Raw genomic sequence first — 18,141 nt, forward strand, 5'->3', positions numbered from 1 at the left:
ATGTTGTTATGTTATTTAAAGGAACTGACCTAGATGAAATCCTAGAAAAACTACCTACCCCTAGTAGAGCCAAAACAGGCATTGGGTATGAGTATAAAAGTGTTAATAGGATTATGGATTACAACAAAGAAGGGAAATATATGCCTGAGATAAGTAAACAACCTTCTCCAAAAATGCATGACAGGATGTGGCCACACCTGGCTCCTAGACAGCAGAGACAAGTGTTACCACATGTGGCACCACATCAGCAAAGATGGCAGAGACCTAGATTTATACCTAGACCTAGAAGCAGGTACCACTCATGGAGATGTCACCACTGTGGAAGAAAGGGGCACATAAGGCCTTACTGCTACAAATTGTATGGTTATCCAAGTGAAATCCCTCAAGAGTCTGATCCATCCATTACTAAAACAAGGATGGAATGGAAGCAAAAAGATGATGCAACCAATACGAAGGAGTATACAGCTGAAAGCAGTGGGAAAAGTTTGATTGCCCATACGTCTCTCAGAGCCTCATCAAAAGAAGATTGGTACTTTGATAGTGGTTGTTCCAGACACATGACTGGTGTTGAAAAATATTTGAAGGAAGTAAAATCCTATGCCACAAGTTTTGTGACATTTGGAGATGGAGCAAAGGGAGAAATCAAAGGTATTGGAAGATTGATTGACCATGGTCTACCAAAACTTGAAAATGTTCTCCTTGTAAAAGGACTAACTGCCAATCTAATCAGTATAAGCCAACTATGTGATCAAGGCATGAAAGTCAACTTTACAAAAAATGAATGTCTGGTCAGCAATAATGAAGGAGACATCCTTATGAGGGGTGTTAGATCAAAAGACAACTGCTACTTGTGGATCCCTCTTGAAGAAGCTAATGTATCTACATGTCTCTTAACCAAAAATGAAGAGGTTAAGTTGTGGCATCAAAAATTAGGACACCTTAACCTGAAGAGCATGAAGAGAGTCATATCTGAAGAAGCTATCAGAGGACTACCAAGCTTACAGATACAGGAAGGCAATATCTGTGGTGAATGTCAGATTGGGAAACAAACCAAAGTGTCGCACCTCTAGAGTTCTTGAGTTACTACATATGGATCTGATGGGGCCCATACAAGTTGAGAGTCTTGGAGGTAAGAAATATGTTCTTGTTATTGTTGATGACTTCTCTAGATATACTTGGGTCAATTTCATTAGGGAAAAATCTGAGACTTTTGAAGAATTCAAAAATCTTTGCGTACAACTTCAAAAAGAGAAAGATTGTGGTATTGTAAGAATCAGAAGTGACCATGGTAAGGAGTTTGAAAACTCTAAATTTGCTGATTTTTGTGCTGCTGAAGGAATAATTCATGAATTTTCTTCACCAATTACACCTCAACAAAATGGTGTGGTTGAAAGAAAGAATAGAACCTTACAAGAATCTGCTAGAGTAATGTTGCATGCCAAAAATGTTCCTTACAAGTTCTGGGCTGAAGCCATGAATACAGCATGTTACATTCACAATAGAGTAACATTAAGAAAAGGTACTGCTACAACACTGTATGAACTATGGAAGAATAGGAAGCCTACTGTGAAGTACTTCCATGTGTTTGGGTCAAAATGTTATATTTTGGCAGATAGAAAACCTAGGAGAAAATTGGACCCCAAAAGTGATGAGGGGATATTTTTAGGTTACTCAACCAACAGCAGAGCCTACAGGGTTTTTAACTCCAGAACAAGAACTATGATGGAATCAATTAATGTTGTTGTTGATGATAGTGATACAACAAGTGCAGATCCAGCTGAAGAGACAGATGTCATAACACCTGTCCCAACACCTGATGATGATCAAACTGAACCTGAACCTGATCAACATTCTGAATCTACTACAGAGGTTCCTAGACCAAACAAGGGACCATCTATCAGAACACAGAAGAATCATCCTCTGGAACTTGTCATTGGAAATCCAAATCAAGGAATTGCAACAAGAAGATCAAAAGAAGCAATCTCCAATTCATGTTTCATATCAAAGATTGAACCAAAGAATGTTAAAGAAGCTTTGACTGATGAATACTGGATCAATGCTATGCAGGATGAACTAACTCAGTTCAAAAGAAGTGAGGTATGGGATCTAGTACCTGGACCAGATGGTATAAATGTTATTGGTACAAAGTGGGTGTACAAGAACAAAACTGATGAAAATGGTGACATTACTAGAAATAAAGCCAGACTTGTAGCACAAGGGTACACCCAGATAGAAGGAGTAGACTTTGATGAAACTTTTGCTCCAGTTGCTCGCTTGGAGTCCATAAGATTACTCTTGGCGGTGGCATGCATTTTAAAATTCAAGCTATATCAAATGGATGTAAAAAGTGCATTCCTAAATGGCTATCTAAATGAAGAGGTATATGTTGAACAACCAAAAGGGTTTGTAGATCCAAGCTTTCCTAACCATGTTTACAAACTAAAGAAAGCACTCTATGGATTGAAACAAGCCTCTAGAGCATGGTATGAAAGACTGACTGAATTCCTTGTCAGCCATGGATACAAGAAGGGTGGTAATGATAAAACCCTGTTTGTAAGAGAAGAGAAAGGGAAGCTAATGATAGCTCAGATATATGTGGATGATATTGTATTTGGTGGAATGTCGCGACAAATGGTGGAACATTTTGTGCATCAAATGCAATCTGAATTTGAAATGAGTCTTGTAGGTGAGCTAACTTATTTTTTAGGTCTTCAGGTCAAACAAATGGAAGACACCATATTTATCTCTCAAGAAAAATATGCAAGAAACATTGTGAAGAAATTTGGAATGGAAGGTGGTAGTCCCAAAAGGACACCTGCACCTACACACTTGAAGCTTACCAAAGATGAGAAAGGGGTTGATGTGGATCAAAGTCTCTATAGAAGTATGATTGGGAGCCTGCTATATCTCACAGCTAGCAGGCCTGATATCATGTTTGCAGTTGGTGTTTGTGCAAGATATCAATCTGAACCCAAGATGAGTCATCTGACTCAAGTAAAAAGGATCTTCAAATATGTCAATGGAACATGTGGCTATGGAATTTTATACTCTCATGGTAATGATTCTACCTTAATTGGATATTGTGATGCAGATTGGGCTGGAAGTGCTGATGATAGAAAGAGCACCTCTGGTGCATGTTTCTTCTTGGGAAACAATCTAGTATCTTGGTTTAGTAAGAAGCAGAATAGTGTGTCTCTATCAACAGCTGAGGCAGAATATATAGCAGCTGGGAGTAGTTGCTCTCAATTGTTATGGATGAGACAAATGTTGAAGGAGTATAGTGTTGAGCAAGATGTCATGACACTTTACTGTGACAATCTGAGTGCTATCAATATCTCTAAGAATCCTATTCAGCATAGTAGGACTAAGCACATTGATATACGTCATCATTTTATAAGGGAGCTTGTAGAAGAAAAAATTGTTACACTTGAGCACATTGCATCTGAAGAACAATTAGCAGACATTTTTACAAAGGCATTGGACGCAAGCCAATTTGAAAAATTAAGAGGCAAACTTGGAATTTGCCTTTTTGAAGACAAATAGCAGTTACAGCATGAAATGCGTGTAACTACCTCTCTTCACTTAAAGTTACACGCTAATCAAGGGAGTTTTCATTCAACTTCCCACAACTTCTATCAACCACAATCATTACTTCTTATCCACTGTCTCTCTCACGCTCAAAACCTCTCCAACTTCCTCATCAACATTTCTCTAATTTTTACTTTTTCTTACTCAATAATCATGTCTGATTCTACAAAGTCTTCACCAAGCAAAACCAACGCTGTTCCATCGCTACAAAACGTGGTGATCGATGCTGTTCCTCTCAACACCATACCTTCCATAAGTCCAACTATGAGGAGAAAATCAGTTGCAAAGAAGGATAAATCATCGCGAACGAATACAAATCCTTCCTCTCCTGCTGCAATTAAAAGTTCAACGCGTAAAGGAAAGAAAGGGAAAGGTGAATCGAGTAAGCCTTTTACAATGTCTGAACTTCACATTGATCCACTACCATCAAGTGGTGTTGCAACGCCTGTCGCCAATCCTACAGTTGAAAGTGTTACTGCATCTGGTAAGATTTCTGTTAATTTAGGCCTTAATACACCAAAATCTGATAAAACCCTAGGTGTAGAGACCCCTGATATGTTTGGAAATTTGGGGAAAAGTGTTCCTAACTCCCCTGTTGCTGTTGATGATAATATTGGTGCTTCTACTGAGACCAATAATGATGTTGCTGATGAGTCCATTAAGAAAACTGCTCCTGAGACTCATGTTGCGCCAAGTGTTGCAACACATGGCGCTACGCCAAATGTGGTGCCAGATGTTACCACATCTTTGGCACAAGAAAACCTTGTGGACTATTCTGAGTCTGATGAGAGTCCCCCACCTAAGGCTACTGATAAAGAAGCTGTTCCTGATAAAGTTGTGAATGAAACTCCTGAGGTTATAATTGTTAATGAAAATGAAACTACTGTTAGTGATAAGGCTGCTCCTACAAATTCTGAGGCTAGTGTGGCTAGAAGGACTAGAAGTAGGGCTGGAAAAAGGGTAGAAACTGCTAACACACCTGCCCAAACACCCAAACCTTCTAAGGCTGGAAAAGATACTGGTAAAAAGCCTATGTATGGACCTCCAAAACCTGTCAGTAAAGTGGTCCCTAGATCAGCGACCAAGAAAAGAAAAGCTCCCCCAACTAGTGATTCTGATTTTGAACCTGAGACAGATGTTGCTGCATCTGGCAGCACATCTAGGAAGAGTGTAGGAAGGAAGAAGGTTCCCCAATTTGTTCCCTATGCTCCATTAGATAATGTTTCATTTCATTTGGAAAATGGGTCTGCAAGGTGGAAGTTTGTGTATCATAGAAGGTTAGCTCTGGAAAGAAATTTGAAAGCTGATATTCTTGAATGTCCTAGTATTGTAGAAGCTCTTGAGTATGCAGGTCTGATGAAAACTGTGGTTGGTTTGGACAAGTGCTTTGACAGGCTTGTTAAGGAATTTTTGATTAATGTTGCTGAAAATTGTAATGATCCAAGAAGTCCTGAATACAGGCAGGTATTTGTTCGTGGGAAGTGTGTTCAATTCTCACCAACTGTGATCAACCAATATTTGCAAAGAAATTCTGATGAAGTGGCTCCTCTAAAAGTCACAGACAATGAGGTCTGCAAGGTCCTCACTGGTGGAAGAATAAAGGTATGGCCAAGCAAGGCAAAATTGGCTGCAACTTCCCTCTCTCCATTTTATGCTGTTTTGAATAGGATAGCTGCACACAACTGGGTCCCTACAACCCATTCAGGTGATGTAGCCAGAGGATTGGGAAAGTTCATATATGTTGTGGGTACAAAAGCAAAGTTTGATTATGGGTCTTATTTCATTCAAGAAACCTTAAGCCATGCCCTGACTTATGCTGTTGAGAAACCAGTTGCTCTCCCCACTCTGCTATGCAATATAATACTTGAGCAACACCCAGATATTTTGAGAAGTACTGATGTTCCTTGTAAAAGGAAAGGGGTGTTAGTTATTGAGCAGAGGCTGCTGGATGGGACAAATGCTGCAGCAGGTGTTGGCACATCTGTCCAGGCTGGTGCACTTTCAAGAAAGCAGATGATTGCTGATCTTACTGAGACTAGCAGAGCCCTTGAGGCAAGAAAATTGAAAATTGATCGTGTGATTGAGGCCCTCAAGGCTGAGGAGGCTGCTGAGACTGCTGAGGGTGAGCCTGATGGACAAGAAGGTGAAGGAACTAGTGGTTCTGAGGATGGCTCTGAGGATGTGATGGAGGACTCTGATGAAAGTTCTTCAATATGATTTCTGATGTTTTTCTTATGATTTTTCTGATGTACTTTTGGTGTTTCTTTTACTGTTCCTTTGTGGGCAAGGCCCTGGATTTCTAGCACCTGTGTGTGCTCTATGGTCTGTAATAACTGCACCCTGACACTTCTATTTCCTATGTATGATGTTTGTCTAAATTGTGGCTAAAAAGGGGGAGTAGTGTGTGTGTGTGTGACAAGTGTGTGGACAGATGTTCTCACATCTGGTGACTGTGTTTCTGCATGAATTGTTCGTATGCTCGTATTGAGGGGGAGTGTGAGTAGTATGCATGTACTGAGGGGGAGTAGTGAATATTCTTTCTCTATCTGATGTGTGTATGCATGAATTCAGGGGGAGTGTGAGTGATATTATCTCTTGATCGCCTGAATGTATTTGATGACAAATGTTGTGCCAAGTGTTATGGCACCTGACTATTGAGTCCACTATCCATTATGACTGAGAATTTATTTTTCTCAGATGATTATGGGAATTTATTTTTCCCTGTTGTTGAAGAAATGCGCGTTAAACTATTAGGAGTTTATTTCTCCTACTTCTTAGCATCTACTATGGGAGTTTATTTCTCCCTTGTGTTGTTCCATGAGGCTAGTTGTGTTTCTATTCCGCTGTTGCATTGCCTCTGATGCTACTTATCTCTTCTGGAAGTAGTTTTTATTATGTGTTACTTTCTTTCCTAGTTGTGTGATCATGTTGACTCGAAGGAAAGGTAATATTGTATCTCTCTATACTGGTCTAATATTGTTTTAGCCAAAATTTTCCAAAGGGGGAGATTGTTGGGTTTTTGTATATTGGCTACATTTTGCAAAAACATATCTTAGCCAAGTGTTGAGACAAATGTGCTGACCCCAAGTGTTGTGACAAATGTTGGGACACTTTGGAACAACACCTGACTTTGTATCTGCGCGCGCCAGCTGGATGTTATTATTTTCTACTCAATCTTTTGAAGATCTGTTTGAAGAATTGTTTCAAGGTTTCTTACAGAGGAAGACGCACGTGTTTAATGTGTTTCATGAGGCAGCCAAACCCTAGTTTTATTTTCCAAAGGAATTATATTTTTGGAAAATATATTTTTGCGTTTCAAAAATATAACTATTATTTTCAGAAATATATCACTGCTGCCGCAATTCTAGAAGCCCTAATTTTGTCTTGAAGCCCAAGTCGTTCTACTACTATAAATACGAAGGCAAGCATATGGTTTCAAGCATCTAAAATCGTGTATTACAAAGCGTGTGTTTTTAGGGATTTTAGAGTGTTAATTGTGAGCCTTTCTTGTGTCTCTTTGATGCAAGCTTAGGACCTGAGTTTATTGAGTTGTATGTGTGAACTTCTCCTAAGCTTTGAAGTACGGAGATTGTTCTATTGTGTTGTGTGGTTTACTCGCAAGCTTTTAAGCAAGAGTGAATCCTAGTTTCTTAGGAGTGTGTCTCCACCTGTTGTGTTTGTGGAATTGAATAGCAGCGCTGTCTGTGTTGCTAAGGTGGGAATTGGGACGGGGTCTCATATCTAGGAGTTCCTAGGTAGAAGTGTCATTGGGTAGTGATTAAGTGAGAAGTTGTAAACGGGTGAGTTTAGCTTCGAAGTAATACTGCTGATAGTGGACTTCATTCCTGGATTGGTATCCCCCAGAGTAGGCTTTAGGCTGAACTGGGTTAACAACTCTCGTGTGTTATTTACTTTACTGTTTGTATTGCTTTATGTTATTTGCTCTGTTTATAGACAAGTGTTGGCGCATCAGTAACAACATCTGTCTACAACAGACAAGTGTTGCTACACCTTGAGCAACACCTGTCCACTGTGTGCCAGGAATTTCACCTCTTATTGTTTTAATGTTGTTTGTTTCAGCTTTTCTTCCGGGTAAGGTCTAGTCCCCCCTGTACATATTTTTCCCCCATTTATTTATTTATATATGAGCTATGGGCAGAAGATGAGAGTGATTAGAGATGCCAACTTCGTTGGGCTGTTTAGTTATTCCTTATTGTCAGGATGCTTTTGATTCAGTAAAAAAAAAAATCAATATTATTATTATTATTATTATTATTATTATTATTATTATTATTATTATTATTATTATTATTATTAGTTAATAGTATATTGTTTAATTTTTTTATAAAAAATATTGTTTATGTTTTTTTATTTGATAGAGATATTGTTTATGTTTCTATTTCTATTTCTATATTCCTAATTTTATGCATATTTATCTTATTTTTTCCTGTAATTTTTTTATTGACTATTTTTCTTTTTCTTTTAATAGATTATTGAGTTAGTCGTATTAATCCGTTTTGTTGCAATTTTTATGAGAATGAATTGTTCTGTTTTGTTTCAATCTATAATATAATATGTTTTGTTTTTATTCTTAAGCATATTATCTTTTTCTTATTTATCTTATATTCTTTCTATATATATTTTTTATTATTTTTTTAGTGAAATTACAATGAAGATATAAAATTTGCAACGTTGTTAAAAGTGAAGGTGTGAAAACACAAGAAGGGGGGGGGGGGGGGGGGGTTGAATTGTGTTTTAGTCAAGTTTAAAACTTTTTCAAGTTCTTAACTTAACTACAACGGCAGCGGATAAATAACACAATAAACACGATAAGAGAGAGAGAGAGAGATCACACAAGCAATTTATACTGGTTCCTCTCACAAAACGAGAGTAGTCCAGTCCCCTTGCACTTCCAAGGGAGTTCACTATAATCACACAAGATTACACCTGCTCAAGCACACAAGCAAGAGACTTCTCAACAATGCTCAAGCACACAAGCTTAAGACTTCACACTTAAGCACACAAGCTTAAGTTTCCTCAAATAACAGAAAAGTATATAACAATATACAAATGCTCTTAACAGAACCTAATGAGAGCCAATACAAAGAGTACAGAGTATTAGACTAAAGTGCAAAAACACTTAACAGAGGTTCAGAGCTTGTATATCGCAGAGTTCAGAGTTTGTTCAGCGCACGTTCAATTCTTGATAATTGTCTATTGTTGTAGCTGATTCTTCTAGTATATATACCACTAGAAAAGAGTCGTTGTAAAAAGAACCGTTGGAGTTAATAATCTTTTGTCTTCAAGCAGTCTGTCTTGATGCAGTTTGGTTGTATCCAAAACTAAGAAAGAGTTTCAGGTACTTTGACTACAGCAGAGAAGACTTTCCTTATTCAGCTAACAAGTCTGAAGACCCACGTTCTCAAAGGAGGACAGACAAAACAAGAGTAGCTGAACTGATCAGGCTTGAAAGGTCCTTTTCTTCATTGGTAGAAGAGTTGACTTGCAAAGGGAATCTTCACAGATATCCAAAAGATCTTCAGAGGTTGATGAAGCTTTAGTCACTCAAGAAGTTCTGAAGACTTCATCATCTGAAGGTTGTATCTTCTGAAGTCCAACATCTTCTGGGCGCTTGTGAACTTCTGAATTCACATCCTCTGAGCTTCACTCAGAGCTTATATGATGCTTATATCTGCGCACTTAAAATAAATTTTTAGTCCTTCCAATTGTTAATTAATACTTTGTTATCATCAAAACCTTTATAGATTTAGGGGCAAACATTTTTAAATCAATTTTGTTCCAACAATCTCCCCCTTTTTGATGATGACAAACATCAGTATTAATTGACAATTGTTGTTAAATTAACTTATCATGTTTCTCTTAGGTTTAAGAGGTTTGCAAGCTCCCCCTAAGATTGATACTCCATAAAGTCTGAACTTTATGTTTTATCCATGATATTTTAATTTAGTATAAGATTAAGATGGTTTGAAATAAAACAAGTTTCATATCTTTCTTCAGAGTGAGAGGTTTGCAAGCTCTCCCCCTAAGTCTCATAAGGCTAAGTTAAAATTGCACTCTTAACTTATCCTTACTTATGAAATTTATTTTAGTTTCAACTAACTTAGTCTCCGCATTGAAATACGTAAAACAACTTAAAAGTAACAACTTTTAATTTAACGGATAAAAGCGAGATAAAAGGCGTGGTTTCAGTTTTGAAACATATCACTTATCAATTAATGCGTAACTACTCCCCCTTTTGTCATTATCAAAAAGTAAAAAAAATTTATATAACCAAGACAGTCAAAGAAGAAGAGTGGTTGTTACAAAGGTGAATTTATTTCCAAGACAGAAAACAACGCGCTTAAAAGTTTATAAAAAGGTGAACGAGTTAACATGCCTTCTTCAAGTAGAAACAAGAGAAAACGAGTAAATCAAGAGAGATTAGGAAGAATGAAAAGATTTAGTTTACGCATCGCAGAGTTCAGGAGAAAGAAAGACGAAGAAAAACGCGAAAACGATGAGAAAAATAAAGAAGACAACAAGAAACCACAAGATGCTGAGATTATAATTATCTCATCAGATTCTGAAGCTGAAGAGAATGAAGATGATGCTGACTATGTTGAGTTCTTGGCTGGCTATGTTCCAGAAGAAGAACAAGAAGAAGAAGAAGAAGAGCAAAACCCAGATCCCATAGAAATATCATCAGATGATGCTGAGGAGAAATCAGAGATTTCTTCTGAGTTTTATCCATCTGATTAGGATTAGGTTGTCTTTTTCTTTTTCTTTTTACCAATGTACTCAACATTGTTAGATCATTAATAAAAATTTCGTTTTAAAAGCATCTTGTGTTCTTATGATCTTATTTATCAAAGAAAATTTGCACAAACAAAAAATAATAAACAAGAAAGATAACAAAAATATAACAAACCACATAATCAAGAAAAACAAACATAGCATAAAAGAAAATTGTTCAGAAGATAATAAAAAAGCAAAAATAGCTTAAGACGAAAACAACTTAAGAGAAGTGCATAGAATCCTAGGGTTTCTTAAGGAAGGCTAAGAGTTGGTCAAATTTGTCATTCAGCGATCCCACATTGGAAACTAAACCATCGACCTTGGTTTCCAATGTTTGGTGAGCAGCTCTTTGCCTTTCCAAACCTTCCTGCTGTTCCCTCAGGGCTTCTTGAAAAATCTGCAACTGATTAACCACCACAGGAGCTTGATCTTGAACCAAAGGCACTTGTTCTTCAACCAAAGGTGCCTTGCCTTTATCAGAGGGTTCACCTTCCTCTGGATAGTCAATCATCAGCACATCCTCTTGATTCTCAAAAGCAAGCACATCATCCTCTGAAAAGTCCTCGGGTTGCAACTCATTTGCCAACTGGGCAACTCTTGCAGCAGCTTCTTCTAACCTTTCAGACTCAGACCTCTGAGCTTCAAGACTCTGAAACAGCTTGGAGTCTATCCAGATGACTTTGAAAGCGTTCAGACGATGTTCAGCAGCAGCAAGAGCTTCCAACTTAGCACGTTCAGACTCAGCATGATTGAAAGTTGTAATCCTCTTCAACTCAGCCTTAGCCAGACTTTCCCTCATGAAGCTTATCACATCCAAGTCTCTTCTTCCAACCACAGCCTTAATTTCCTCAGCAGCACCATCCAGAGCATTGCAAATCCTTCCCTTAATGCTTGAAACTTCCAAATCCACATCAGAAGGACAAACTAAAAACCTGTCCTTTAACAGAGATAATCTAACCAAGTCATCATGAAACTGAGTGGATAGATTACTAAAAGGGTTAGATGATGAGGGTGAAGGATTGGGAATGGTAGAGAGGTTAGGTGTTTCAGTGGCAGGGTTGTCAATAATAACAACTTCTGCCTCTGAAGGCTTGGGGGCACAAGTATGAATACGCTCAGGAGAAGCATGTTCAGTACTTGGGTTTGGTTGAGGTTCAGGAGTTGATTCAGATGATGAGATGTCAGAAGTTGATTCAGGATAAATGTGTTCAGGGGATGGTTCAGGAGATTTGTGTTCAGTTGTTGGTTCAGGAGATTTATGTGGAGAGGGTTGTTTTGTGGGAGAGGTTGGTTCAGTGATAGGAATATATGGTTGAGGTTCAGATGGTGGAATGTCAGGTGATAGTTGTTGTGGTTGAGGTTGAGGTAGAGGTGATTTTGGTTTAGGAGATGAGCTAGATTTGTGGGTTTCATGAGAAAGAGGTTGATTATTGAGAGGGTCAGGGCTCAGATGTTTTTCTAGTTCAGAAAGAGGGTTATCAGAAGTTGGAATAATTGTGGGTTCAGGAAGTATAGTCCTAAGTGGTTTGGTATAACCTATCCCAATTTCAGTTTCATTAAAGACAAACTTAGAAGATTTACCTTTACCTTTAGGAACAGGAACAGGTCTTCTACGAAGTCTTTCAGCTAGTGTCTCTTCATCAGACTCAGTTTCATCTTCAGATGATTCACTTTCTTCACTTTCCTCTTCATCATCAACAATAATAGGCTCCTTTGATGATGTTGCAGCAGCTTTTCCAGTCAAAGCTTCATGTTTCCTCTTTGTTCTTTGCTCAGCAACAGCTTCTTCTACCTTAACCTTCTTCTGAGCCAGAAGATCTGGTTTATCTTGTTCAGCTTTCCTCTTAGGTTTCCTTTTTGGATTATACATGTTTACAGGAGCTGGAGGGACCATACTCCTATCAACAGTATATCCTTCTTTTCTCAGAACTTCCAGATAGTCTTGGATGATGTGCTCAGCATCCATTTCAGAAATTACTGGATATCCATCCACATACAGACGATCTTCAAGACTAGCTGTAAACTCTTGTGGAGGTGGAACCACTTTAGATGAGATGAGACGCATCTTGGTGAGAAAGCTGGCATTCAGAATCTCAGGAGTGAATTTCTTTTCAACAAGTTCTGGATGGAACTTCTTCAGATTCTCAACAACATGACCTTGATATAGAAGGTCTGAGAGTAATCTTGGATAGGCTACAGCTGTCTTCCTCTGAGATTTGCTTAAGAAGATTGCCTCACAAATCCTCTCAAAGAAGTATTCTCCCAGATTCACCTTCATTTCTTTCAGAAGAAAGTAGATCAGATGACGATGAGTCCAGGAAATTGTATCAGTACCACCAACTCTTGGACTGATAGCAGCTAGTATAATCTTGAACAGCACTCTGCAGACGTCAGTCAAACCCTTGACTTTACCCTTCAGTTTCAAATCTGTACACATCAGAGCCAGAAGATCATCTCTGTACCTTGTGTCCTTCTCAAAAACATCCAACTCTATCCCAGAGTTATCTAGACCAAGCAACGCATTAAAATGGATAGGTGAGAAAGCTAGGTTCATACCACAGATGTTAGACCTAATTTGTTTTCCAGTGAATTCCAATAAACCCATCTCTTTCCTAGATTTACCTTTTAAACTAGGATTTCTCTCAATAGCAGCTAGTTCTTCTTCCTTAGCTTCATGCTTGTCAAAGACCTTAGCTTTCATCCAGAATTTTTTCAAGAGATCTGGGTAAATAGGACCATTTAGCATGCTGAAGTACTTATCCCAACCTTGAGCGGAGAAGTAATGTTTCACATCAAACCCATTTGCCTTTATACTGTCAAAGTCGATCATTTTTTCAGAAAGAAATATGAGCTCAGATTCTGGAAACTCCATCTCGTTCCCAACGATTTGGAGATTTCTAAACATGAACGGTGGAATCTTTGTTGACGAGGAAGACGAAGTACCAGCCATTGTTGGAGATTAGGGTAGAGTTTGGAAACTAACGAGAGAGAAAGAAAGTGTGTTGGAGGTTTAGAGAGAATATGAAAGTGTAGGTTGTGAAAGTGAATAGTGTGCAAGTGTATTGTGTAAGTTTATTTAAATGAGTACAGTTAACATGAAAATAGCAAATTTGGGAAGTTACGCTAATTGACAGAAAGTTGAATACCAAAAATCATCATTAACCACCCACTACCTGACACACGTAGACCACGTGCAGAAATTTACTCGGTAACTGCTATTTTAATGGACAACTGTTCAGCAGTGAATACTAAACGTTTCCCACTTAAATAGTTCAGAGCCTCTGAGATATTTAAAATTCTCTATCAAAGTTAGATACTTCAGAGCTTGTGTTTCAGATGATCTGAATCATAAGTTCTGATATACATAACCTCTTACACTTTAAAAGCCCCAAAAAAATTTTCATTCAGAGATTGAAAACATGTTCAGATGTTTCTTTATAAAATCAAATCTTTCAACAGGTAAGGCTTTAGTAAATATGTCAGCCCATTGATTTTCAGTATCAACAAACTTAATATCTATAATGCCTCTCTGAACATAATCTCTGATAAAATGGTGTTTAATTTCAATATGTTTGGCTCTAGAGTGTAGGATAGGATTTTTAGATAAATGAATGGCTGCAGTATTGTCACAATATAAAGGAATATTGTTACTGCTTACCTGATAATCTTCTAACTGATACTTTAACCAGAGTAGTTGTGTGCAACACTTAGCTGCTGAAATGTATTCTGCTTCTGCTGTAGACAAAGCTATAGTAGTTTGTCTCTTACTAGCCCAGGAGATAAGGTTTTCACCAACAAATTGACAATTGCCACTTGTGGATTTTCTTTCAATTTTATCTCCAGCATAGTCAGCATCACAGAATCCATTTAGCACATAATCATTGGATTTCTTATAGAGAAGTCCAAGATTAGTTGTTCCTTTCAGATATCTAAAGATTCTTTTTACAGCTGTAAGATGAGACTCTCTAGGATCTCTGTAGACCTTTTGATCTACTTTTCCTTCATCATCTGACTTGCTCATGTTGGTAGTTGAATGCATGGGAGTGTTCATTATCTTGCAGTCATCTAGATTGAATTTCTTCAGAAGTTCCTTGGTATATTTTGATTGATGAACATAAGTTCCTTCCTTCTTCTGATTGATTTGAATTCCAAGAAAGAATTTCAATTCTCCCATCATGCTCATTTCAAATTCATCCTGCATTATCTTAGAGAAATTCTTGCACAAGGAAGCATTAGTTGAACCAAAAATAATATCATCAACATAAATTTGAATGATTAATATGTCTTCTTTGGTTGTTTTTCTGAAGAGTGTGCAGTCAACCTTCCCTTTCTCAAAACCCTTTTCAAGAAGAAAATTACTGAGTCTATCATACCAAGCTCTTGGAGCTTGTTTCAGACCATACAGTGATTTCTTCAATTTAAAAACATGTTCTGGGTTTGAGACATCTTCAAAACCAGGAGGTTGCTTAACATACACTTCTTCAGAAATAAAACCATTTAAGAAGGCACTTTTAACATCCATCTGATACAAAGTTATTCCATGATTAACAGCATAAGATAGAAGTAACCTGATTGCTTCAAGTCTAGCAACTGGTGCAAAGGTTTCAGTATAGTCAATCCCCTCTTGTTGACTATAACCTTGTGCAACCAATCTAGCCTTGTTTCTTACCACTTCACCTTGTTCATTCAGCTTGTTTCTGAATACCCATTTTGTTCCAATAATGTTCTTGTGTGAAGGTTTAGGCACTAGAGTCCACACATCATTCCTTTGAAATTGATTCAGCTCTTCTTGCATTGCTACAATCCAAGCATCATCTTTCAGAGCTTCATCAATCTTTGAGGGTTCCATCATTGAGATAAGACCAACTAAAGATTCCTCATTTCTTAGTTGAGATCTTGTCTTCCTTGGACTATCCTTGTTGCCTAAGATCAGTTCCTCTGGATGTGATGATTTGTATTTGAAAGTATTTCTTGGGGGCTCATCATCTTCAGACTCATCAACATCAGGTTCAGCAGTTGCTTCAGCTCTTTGTTGTTCAGAGTCTGTAGGAACTATTATGTTCAGAGGTTCTTCAGAGAATGGATGTTCTGAGTAGTTTGGAATGTCTGAATATTGATCCTCTGATACCTGAAATCTAGACAAACCTTCCACAAGCTCTGACACTTGGTCAGGCTCTTTGTCATCAAATTTGACATGCATAGTTTCTTCCACAGTATGTGTTTCAGAAATATACAGTCTGTATGCTTTTGAGCGTTCAGAGTATCCTATAAAAATACCCTTATAACCTCTAGCATCAAATTTCTTTAGATGGACTTTGTTATTTAAGATGTAACACGTACATCCAAACTGATGAAAATAAGAAATATCAGGTTTCCTTCCTTTGAACAATTCATAAGCAGTTTTGTTCAACTTAGATCTGATATAGATTCTATTTTGAACATAACATGCTGTGTTTACAGCTTCTGCCCATAAAAACTTTGCTACATTTGTTTCATGCATCATGGTTCTGGCCATTTCTTGCAGAGTTCTATTCTTCCTTTCTACAACCCCATTTTGTTGAGGAGTTCTAGGAGAAGAGAATTCATGCAGAATGCCATATTTTTCACAAAAGTTTTCAAAAGGTTCATTTTCAAATTCTCCACCATGATCACTTCTAACTTTTGAAATAGTGTAGCCTTTTTCATTTTGAATTTGTTTGCAGAAGATGCTAAACTCATCATAAGCTTCATCTTTTGTTCTTAGGAATTTTACCCAAGTCCATCTACTGTAATCATCAACAATTACTAATCCATACTTCTTTCCATTGATAGAGGCAGTGTGAACTGGCCCAAAAAGATCAATGTGAAGAAGTTCCAATGGTCTTGAGGTAGAAACAATGTTCTTAGGTTTAAAAGATGATTTTGTAATCTTTCCTTTTTGACATGAACCACAAAGTGTGTTTGAGTGATATTTGATTTTTGGTAAACCTCTGACAAGGTCAAGCTTGCTAAGCTTAGAGATTAACCTCCAGTTAGCATGGCCTAACCTCTTATGCCAGATCCATTTTTCTTCACTCAATGTCAAAAGACACATCACTTTTTGTTCATTCAAATCAGAAAGATTAATTTTATAAACATTGTTCTTTCTCAGACCTTTGAATATCATGGAGTTATCAGATTGTTTAGACACAGTACATGATTCCTTATTAAAGACAACTACATAACCATTGTCGCAAAATTGACTTATGCTCAATAGGTTATGTTTGAGTCCATCAACTAACCAAACATCATTAATAGATAGGGAAGAATTACCTACTGTACCTGTACCTATTATCTTTCCTTTTTGATTACCTCCAAAGCCAACAGATCCTCCTTCTTTCATAGTCAGCTTGGAAAATAGTTGTTTGTCACCAGTCATATGCCTTGAACATCCACTATCCAGATACCATGAGTGTTTCATGATACTTCTTTGAGTGGCAGGCTGTATGAGAAACAACTTTAATCATTGCGATAGAACTCTTTATCAAGGTTAATGATAAAGTCATCCCAGTATTCTTCCTCTTCATTTATCAAGTTCTGATTGTTAACTTGAGAGTTTGTCAGCCATTGGTCTAGGACATAAGCCCTTCTTCCTTTGCATAAGACTTGTTTCCACACTCTAGGTAGGACATATCCTTTCCTAGTTGGTAAATCTGAATGGTACATAATTTCAGCTTTTGGTACCCATCTTCTGGGTCCACGCTTGTTAGTCCACAAATGCTTATTATGTTGTCTAGTGTTGGAAAAAGATCTTGGTTTGGAATAATGACCTTTTTGAAACCTTTTCTTTTGAAATCTGTTATTATTCCAGGATTTGGATTGTTTATGATTCCAGGGTTTGTATTTATCACCAATCCCATGTTCTGATTGATTATATCTACTGACTCTAGAATCATAAATAATCTGAGTCCTGTACTCCATCTGAGATTTAGAATTTTTTCTTTTAAAAACTTCTGATCTTTTAGATTGACTAGCTTCAGGTACTGAAGTTCCTTTGGATCCAGAATTTGAAGTTTCAGATGTTGAAGCTTTCAGAACTTCTGAACTAATGTTCTCAGGTTCTGAACAACTTCTATCTTCTGAACTTTTCTTTCCAGATCCTGAGGGACTTGGTTCCTCTGAGCTGTCAACTTCTAAATCACTCAGATCATCATTGTCATTTTCAACCATACCAGGATTCTTTCCCTCTTCACTTGGTGGAACAACATAATAAACCCAAGATTTTCCAACCTTTTTGGCAAAGGTCTTTAGCTTTGAATATGTTCTACCATATTCATAGCCAAGTCCTTCTCCTCTATGTCTTAAAACATTATAAATTCTATTAGCAGCTTTGCTCTTCCCAAGGTTGAGATGCACAAACTGTTGAAGAGCTATTTCCTGCTCATCAATAGGTTTGTGACAAACAGCACAACCCTTTTCAAAGTCATTTACTCTATTCAGAGTTTCTTGATACAGACCTTGAAAATGTTCTGCTTGTTCAGTTAGAGTGTTAAGCTTTTCTTGTAAAACTTTTTGTTTACTTAACACTCTGAGATGTTTCTCAATGACCTTGTTAAGTGCAGTTATAAGTTGAGATTTAGAGCAGTCAGAGAATACCTCATCAGTTACTTCAGAATCTGATTCTGATTCTGATTCATCGTCTGAGTCTGCATCTGAGTCAGCTGAAGCCATCAGGGCTAGATTTGCCTCTTCTTCTTCCTCAACTTCTTCCTCAGATGATAGCTCTTCAAAAGTAGCCAT

The sequence above is a fragment of the Trifolium pratense genome, linkage group LG5 (assembly GCF_020283565.1).
Source record: "Trifolium pratense cultivar HEN17-A07 linkage group LG5, ARS_RC_1.1, whole genome shotgun sequence".
NCBI lineage: Eukaryota > Viridiplantae > Streptophyta > Magnoliopsida > Fabales > Fabaceae > Trifolium > Trifolium pratense.